The following is an 8984-nucleotide window of genomic DNA, read 5'->3' as shown; positions in this document are numbered from 1 at the left end:
CAAGTCGGGTCTGACTCATAGTGACCCATGTGCAACAGAACGAAACGCTGCCTGGTTCTGTTCCCTCCTCAACATTTTTTATGTTTCAGTCCATTATTCCGTTCATGCAGTCACTGTGTCAACCCATCGCCTTCAAGGTTTTCTTTTTCATTGCCCTTGCACTTCACCAAACATGATGTCCTTTTCCAGGAACTGGCCTCTCCTGACAACATGTCCAAGATCCATGAGACAAAGTCTCGCCATCCTCTCTGCTAAAGAGTACTCTGGCTGTACTTCTTCCAAGCCAGGTTGGTTTATTCTCAGGAAGTCTATGGTACTTTCAATATTCCTCTGTAGCATAATCATTCAAAAGCAGCAATTGTCCTTCAGCCTTCCTTATTCTATTCAACTCAGATAAAGATGATGTTTATTAAAATACTATTTATCTCGTTCTTATAAAGTTTCCTGAAAGCACATCTCTATAGATGATTTAGTTTCTCCTTTCATAAGCTCTGTAAATAACATACTAACAGCAATGAGGTGGATAGTCTCTCTTCTCAGTTGAAAGATGAGCAAACCAATGCTTGAAATAATTGGTTTTGTGACTGGTTCAGAAGTTCCTGGGTCACGCACAACCACTAACCCCAAAATTGGATTTTTGAACCCATTGGTCCATCAGCTCCACAAGAGAAAGACTTAGAGATGTGCTCCCATCAAGCTTGTGGCCAAGAAAACTGCATGGAGCAGGTCTCTATGGTCACACATGGCAGCACCATGGATCCGCAATGACTTGATGGCATTGGGTTTGGGTTTGGGTTCCTGGTTCATTACTTTCCCAAAGAGCCTGAGCCTGCTCTGCAGGATGAAAGGGCTGAACTCTGGGTTTTTACAACACTGACATTTAATTTTTAATTCGTATTTTCTTAACTAAATACAGTGTAGTGAGGGCTGAGGCTTGAAGAGGAATAAGGAAGCATCACATAATCGAACAAAAATAGCAAAGAGTTTGAGCTTGCCCAATTAGAGGTTCGGTTTCTCAGGCTATGACAATCCCCAGAGTGGATTATAGACGTGAATGGAGATTATTCTAAAGGGGAAACTCAACTTTTGTTAGCATAACCTTAGCAGCAAGGGGCGTATTTGAAGTCGACAAAAAAAAAAAAAGTTTATCTTTTGAGCTGTAAAATGGTCTTATGGAAAAAATGTCATTGGTTTCCAGCCAAGTGACGGGAGTAAGGGCTCAACAAATGCAGATGGGCCTGAAGCAATTTTTCAAAAGTGGAAAGGTTTTTAGACAAGAAACGGAGCTTTCACAAAGACCCTCTCCCAGATCATGGCTTGTTGCCTGAGCCAGATTTAACTAACCAGTCAGCAGCGAAGCACGCTGAGCCCAGCACGGGATGCTGAAATTCCTCCCTGAAGTGTGTGCTTGAGCTGCAGTGGGTGCTTACCCTCAGGGCCACAGGGGCCCAAGTGCTCAAGGACATGGAGCCTCTCTCAGTGCAGGAAGCCTATCACCAGATGACTTACTCTCCATGTGTGAGCTTGACATTGTTTGGCACCAGTAAATAAAAATTCTGCACCAAATACACAGAGCTTCCCCTGGGAGAAGCAGCTCTAACTTCAGTCCACATTTTCAATGTGCAGAGTCTGCCTCTGTGATTTTTATTATTGTTTATTATTTTATTACCATATGATTGAAATGGCTATTTTCTCTGTCCATGGTAGGTAGTTTAAAAATATTTATTAAGATATAATTTACATATCATAAAATTCACCGATTCAAGATGTACAACTCAACTCAATGGTTCTTAGTCTATTCACAAAGTTCCTATATGATGCAAGCGATAAATGTTCTCCAAATCAAACCGTTGAAGGTTCAAGTGTTCCCACAAGTTCATTGGAAGCAAGTCTTGGTGATCTACTTCTGAAATTTTGAGCTATTACAAACGCAGTCCTAAGATGACACAGGTGGATTCACCATGAGTTAGAATCAACTCGACCGCAATTGGCTAGTAGATTCACAGTAAATCCACCATAACTACAGCCTACTTTAGGACATTTGCTTCATCTCCAGACCAAAGTGCAACTTCATTCATAGCCACTCTCCACCGCCTTAATACCATCTTTAATAGCCACTATTCTAGGCCTATTCTGGGCATTTTATACAAAAGGACAATATGTGGCCTTCCGATTATCTTCCTTCACATTGCACAATGTAGGTGAAGTTCATCCCCCTTCTATCAGCACTTCTTTCCATTCTTGTTTGGTATCCTATTGAATGCACACATCACATTATGTTTGTCCATATACCAGTTGATAGAGATTTGCCTTGTTTCTACTTTTTCACTATTACGTATAATGATGCTATAAACAGCTAAGGGCAAGTCTTTGTACCTACACACCTAGTCGTGGACTTGATGGACAATTTGGTGGTGTGTTATCAGGAGCCCTCAAGTCAGGTCCAACTTATAGCAACCATATGTCTAAAAGAATGAAATATTGCCCAGTTCTACACCATCCTCACAATTATTATTTTTAATTATTTTAATTTTATACATTGTATCAAGCACATTTGTACACATGTTTCCATCATCATTTTCAAAACATTTTCTTTTTGCTTGAGCCCTTGGTATCAGCTCCTCTTTTTTTCCCTCCCTCCCCTCTCTCCCACCCTCATGAATCTTTGGTAAATTAGAGATTATTATTATTTTCATATCTTACATTTTCTGCTGTCTCCCTCCACCCATTTTTCTGTTGTTCATCCCCCTTGGGGGTAGGGGGAGAGAGTTATGCATCAATCATGTGTTGATAGCTCTTATCTGTACCAGTGTACATGCTCCGGGCTAGCTGGATTTGTAAGGTGGAACTGGGGTCATGATAGTGGGGGAAAGAAACATTAAAGAACTAGCGGAATGTTGTGTGTTTCATCAGTGCTACACTGCACTCTGGCTGACTCGTCCCTTCCTTATTGCCTACAGATAGGCTTTGGGTCTCCACTCCAACCACCCTCGCTCACATCAATATTATGATTTGTTTTGGGTCTTCTGATACCTGATCCCATAAATACCTCACAATTATTTTTATGTTTGAGCCCACTGTATCAGTCACTGTGTCAATCCAACTCACCAAGAATCGTCCTGTTTTCACTTCCCTTCTAGTTGACCAAGTATGATGTCCTTTTCCAGAGACTAGTCTTTCATGATAATCTGTCCAAAGTCTTGCCATCCCTTCTTCTAAGGAGCATTCTGGCTGTACTTCTTTCAAATTAGATTTGATTTGTTCTTTTGATCGTCTATGATACTTTAAATATTCTTCACCAGCATCATAATTACAATACATCAATTCTTCAATCTTCCCTTTTCCACACTCAACTTTCACATGCATATGAAGCAATTAAATATGCTATGACTTGGGTCAGGTGCACCTGACTCCTAAAAATGTCACCCTGGCCCTTCAAGACTTTAAAGAGACCTTGGGCAGCAGATATAGTAGTTTACAGTTAACATTTTGAGAACTGGCCAAACTGTTTTCCACAATGTTAGAGGCATTTTATTTACCATCAGTGACATAGGAGCATTCCAACTCCTCTACCTCTTTGCCAACATGTGTCATTGTCTCTGCTGTCCGTGATGTCTTAGTACAAATGGCGTGTCTCTCCCATTGGATGCTTCATTGAATTGACAGTAGAAGATGCCTCCCTGTCCCTTTGAGAGTCCTCTTTGGGCTCCCACAGTGCCTATTTGTGCACTCTGAGGTAGTTAGTTTATTGTGCCAACCTGGTCGATAAACACATGTGAGGTTAATTGAAAGGCAGAGGGATAAATGGCTCAGTAAGCCTCGCCTTTCTAGTTTTCGAGTCTCTTGCTTTGTGATGGTCGGGTGAGGGTGCAGCTGCCTTAGCCAGTTCCCTGCTTCAGCTGGCAAGGCTCACTTCCTGCAAGACATCCCTGAGGAGAAGCCATATGGACCTACCCCAATGCAGCCCTTTGGGTGCTAGAGCAGCCATGTGGAGACCCTTGCCAACACTGAGATTCTTACGTGTTCACTGACTCAGATTTCCTCCTGCAGTCGGCATCATAGTATGTGTTTTGTAAGCTGGAGGAGGACTTTGGGATTGGTGTTGGACATATGGGTTAATTGGGTTAATGTTGGACTTGTGGGCTTGAGAAGCACTGGGTTGGGATATTTTCTTGATGTGCACTTAAGCTTTATATGAAACTCTCTCATATATAAGTTTCTGTGGATTTGTTTCTTTAAAGTACCCAGACTAATGCACACTCCACTCAGACTACCCACACATCCCTGGAGGAACCATTCCCAGGAAACAGTACCGTCATTTTTGCCTGGTGTGATAATGACATTTATTTCAGTTGTGTAGAGAAGTTTTAGTCATTTCATACCTTCTTGGTGTCCTTCTTACCAGAGCCTTCAGATGCACAGATTCAAACGCAGGCAGGCCGACAGCCCAAAGAATATCAGGCTTCTCCAAAATGGCAACTAGCTCAGAAACCCAAGAGACAATTGCAGCTTCATGTCGTTTTCATAGTTGGTAACATTTAAAAAAAAAATAAGGATGTAATTCAAAACATGAAAGACATCCTTGATCAAACCCTTACAGGCGGTTCACCTGTGCACGCACCCAGGTCCCCTCACCCTTGGCAAGCGTTCCACATTGGAATCCCCATCGAATAAAGGAGTCTGCACTTGCAACAGGAAGAGAGATGAGTGCGATTGATGCTCTCTAGCCCTTGAAGATGTCTGTAGAAAGCACAGAGCATGTGTCGGAGCCTGGCTACTGTCTGGCAGAAAGAGGCATGGCCTTAGATCCCTCTGGGTATAGGTTGATTGGGGAAAGTCAGAGGGCTTATTTCTAGTAAATCTACAGGGAATGCAGTTACTACATTTAGCTGATAACTAAAAGTTTGGTGATTCAAGTCCATGTACGGGTGCCTTGAAAGAGAAGACTGCAATCTGTTTACAAAAATGCAGCCATTGCAAACCTGAGAAAGCACATTTCTAGTCTGATGCACACAGAGTCACCAGGGTTGAGGTTGCCTTGATAGCAATTCGTTTTCTTCATAAGGGAGACATAATCAGGCAGCTGCTCTCTTACTCACAGGAATGCTTACTGGTAAGGCCCCTCCACTTCTTTGAGACTGGTTGGGGTGAACACACCACGCAGAGTGTAAGGCTCAGAGCTGTGTGTCCATGGCGTTTAGCCAAGCCCCTTCAAGAGGACTGTACCTGTGTCTCTCTGAGTAGAAATAAAAGATCCACCATGTGAGACCAGGGATCTGGGTGGAGAGGTAAAGAGAAAATCTGAGATGCTGACTGTGGCAGTTACATAATCTGTCAATTTACAAAGGGGTGGAATCTAGCCTGTCAATCAGGTCACAGCCAATGAGGCTTCTGTGTGAGCATGGCCTTCTCCTGAGGATTCTGGGAACTCCTGTCTTCCTCCTTGGAGGTAGGACAGACACCCTCTCTGCTTCATCTTCCTGTGGATAAGCCACAGGGAGCTACACTGATGGAGCCAGAGCCCTGGAGCTGGAGAAGCCATATGGAGATCCACGCCAGTGCTGAGATGCTTTCAATGCCACTGGATCCACAAGACTTTCTACTCACTGGTCTGTGATCTTCCTGCATTCAGTGTCATTGCATGTGTTGTGTGAGTCTGAAGAGGAATTTACAGACTGGTATTGAACATGTGGGCTAATATCAGACTTGGTCTTGACTGGGCTGGGATGTTTTCTTAATATACAATTACGCTTTTATGTATAGCTCTTTCTTAATACACACATGAGTCTCCCTGGATTTGTTTCTCGAGTCTACCCAAACTAACACACTGACCAACTCTACCGGTGACGAACAGAAGGAGCTATTAGTGAGGTTCTCTCAACTCAGCTCTTTGGAAAAGTGGATGCAAACGCTTGGAAAGCCATGTAGGCAATCTCTGGCATGGTGAAACCTGTGAAACAATATTTGGGTCTCTCCCATGGATTAATTTTACATCCTCCCATAGAGATCTCTCAAGAGCTGTAGCAATATCAGCAGACAGAAGGAAGCCACACTCAGCAGCTACTGGTCTAAAAGTATATGCCCCTATTGATGGTATGCACAGTGACCATTTGGTAGTTACCCATAGTAGAATGAACCCTGTAAGGAGCATGGTGGCGGTCAGAAGGCAGCTGGATGATGGTTATCAAGAGAACATGGTCTCCAAGAGGAGCCACGGCAATAAGTAGAGGTGGTCATCATGCGGAAGAAGAAACAAGCCTTTCCCTAAACCTCAAATAAGTGACCAAAATCCCATTCGAGCTAGCAGTCACACGTAGGGTTCTGAGCCCAAAGGCAAACTCCAGATAAAAGGATCCAGGAAGGGGAATCTCAACTACCATCCTACATGAGGGTCCTATTGAGACCCAGCGGGTCCAGTCCTCAGAGGGGAGATGCCAGTCAGAAATGGATGTAGCCAATGTCCAAAGCCTTTGGAGCCTGTGTCGAAGCAAATGGTACAGCTCCCCAAGGATGGTTGTGAATCTATCTGGAGTGGGTTTGCTATCCATTGGCCAGTGAGGGCTTAGAGAAGGGGGTGGACCAGAAATATGAACAGAAATGGGCAGATTGGGCTTCCAGTTTTCTCTGGGGCGGGTCCATGTTTGGGGTTTATTTGCAGACAGATGCTATGGGCTGAGTTTTTCACTCGCACCGTCTCTCTCTCCAAGGCGTAAGCCTGCATCTTGCTAATGTTTGTTTGTTTGTTTGTTTGTTTTGAAGGAGCCAAGAAAACAGCTGAGGGACAGTGAAGCCGTTCTGGAGTTCTGGCCAGTAGGAGCTGTCGGTAGAGTCCAGGGCTCACCTATCTTTTCAATTTCTCTCTAGCGTTGCAGGCTTACGTCTAGTGAGTTTCTGATTTGGAAGATTCTCAGTTGCCCTGAGAGTGCGTACATACTCACCTACAGACACACCGATGACATGCTGCAGCGGCCCATCTGACCTCTGGCACCCCAAAAGGGAAGAGGGGCCAACTGCCCACCAGCCCAAAGCTGACTGCCACGAGACAGAGGTCAGACATGCCTCACCTCTCCGTCTTTCTTTACCCTCATCTGACACCACTGCCACACACACCCCTGCCCCTACGGTACTTGAGTGCTCTGTCGGGTTTGATGATCTATTGCAATGGCCACACGAACCCACAGGCAATGCTCACAAATATGGGGGCATATTAGGGGAACAAACAGGTGACTAAAAGGTAAAAGACACAGCACCTCTTCGCAGCCATGCTGTCAGGTATGTCGCTCTGGCCCTTGGTCTCTCAGTCACATGGTCCCTTGGCCTCTATCATCCTGGTCCAGAAAGCCCACCTATCTGCCTGATGATCTCAAGTGATGCTTCTGCTCTGTCTCATGTCCTCTAGCGCCTCTGGGGCTTCCTCCGCTTTAGACAGGGATTTTGTACGCACTTCTCTGGCGGCTGTTCTTTCTTGGATCCTCTCTGTTGCTGCCTCTTAGATCCAGAGGAAGGACAAAACTGACTAATCTCTGAGTTAGACTTCTTTACGCCTGCTCTGCATGCTCCAAAGACCCTGGATAGCAAGTCCCCTTCACCACATGCATGTGTCAGTAATCAAACAACAACCCCAAAGAAAGCTGTTGCCTCTGAGGTTATCATTACTCACGTTGACTGTGTGTTCACCCCACGTTAGCACAGAGGAGACCCGCCACTCAAGATTTTCCCGCCTGTCATCTTGACAGAAGGCTGCCAGGCCTTTCTTGCAAGGTTCCCCTGAGTGGGTTCCAGGAGCTGACCTTTGGGTTGCTACTCCAACATGCACCATTGGCAGGGACCAGGACGTTATCACCAGACACCACAGTCCGTAGCGATCACAAAGGCAACTCTAGAGACAAGAGTTGATTGATGCTGATCCGTGTGTTGATTATTATTGAACACTGAGACAAAAGAAGGCCAGCGGGGTGCCGGCACAGATGCCAAAACTCTCTGGCATGGAAACCTCAAGGGATCAGATTCCCTCACCAAACTCGAAAGTATTTCCTGGTCTGAGCTGGCCCTCCAACGGCAGAAGGGCCCTGGAGCTCCGGGCATTTTGGTTATTTCCAGTAATTAGTGGTGTTGAAAAAGCCTTTAGGGGGAGGGGGGAAATCTCGATGGTGATTTCACATAGGAAAGCCAAACAAACAAATCCTAAATGAGGGTGAGAGGGTGAGGCGATTTTTGTGCTGCTAGTTGGGAGGGTGAGGGAAGGGGGGGATGAAATTCCTTATCTCCTTATTTCTCGCTGCTCTGTCGAGTGGCACTCTTTCCCATGGGGTGGGGCTGGAGGGCTTTGGCCACATCCAGTCGTGGACCTCATTTCACTTCTCTGTCGCTGATGCCATTTCAAGTCTTCAGACAGATAGGAATCTTCATGTGGACGAGACTCTCCACGTGGCCCAGCGGGCAAGGCTGAGCGAGGCCACCCTGGAGGGGTGGCCCATTGCGGATAACTGGAGAGGGGTAAATTTGTGCAGTGAGTAGCTCATCAAACACACAAGTCGCTCAGAATTCATCGAAGCAGGTGCGAACTGGCCAGGTTTCAACAGCTGAGGTAGGACGATACTTTGTAATAAGAGAAGCCATGCCTGGGACAGGGTCCAATGAGACCTAATAGGGCATGCTGGGGCGGAGGCCAGGGCTCCGGAGCTGGGTTAACCCACGCGGACATGCCAAGCCGGCGGGCGGCTCAGCGAGGAATGCAGGCCTGCCGGCCGGCGGGCACACAGAGGCTGCGGGCACAGAGGGCCAGCCGGCCACGGGGGCGGCGCAGACCCACCGAGCCTGGCAAGCCGGCCAAGTGAGGGCCTCCTGCAGCCTCAGCAGCCAAGAGAGCCACCGGCGGCACGACGCACACTTACTCCTTTACAAAATGCAAATGCTGGCGATGCTTTCTCAACCACTGTTGCCAACCCAAACCATCAGCAGGTGGGGGAGTGACGTCACGGCGG

This window comes from Tenrec ecaudatus, chromosome 2, assembly GCF_050624435.1.
Source record: "Tenrec ecaudatus isolate mTenEca1 chromosome 2, mTenEca1.hap1, whole genome shotgun sequence".
Taxonomy (NCBI): domain Eukaryota; kingdom Metazoa; phylum Chordata; class Mammalia; order Afrosoricida; family Tenrecidae; genus Tenrec; species Tenrec ecaudatus.
Note: the sequence above shows the minus strand (reverse complement) of the source record.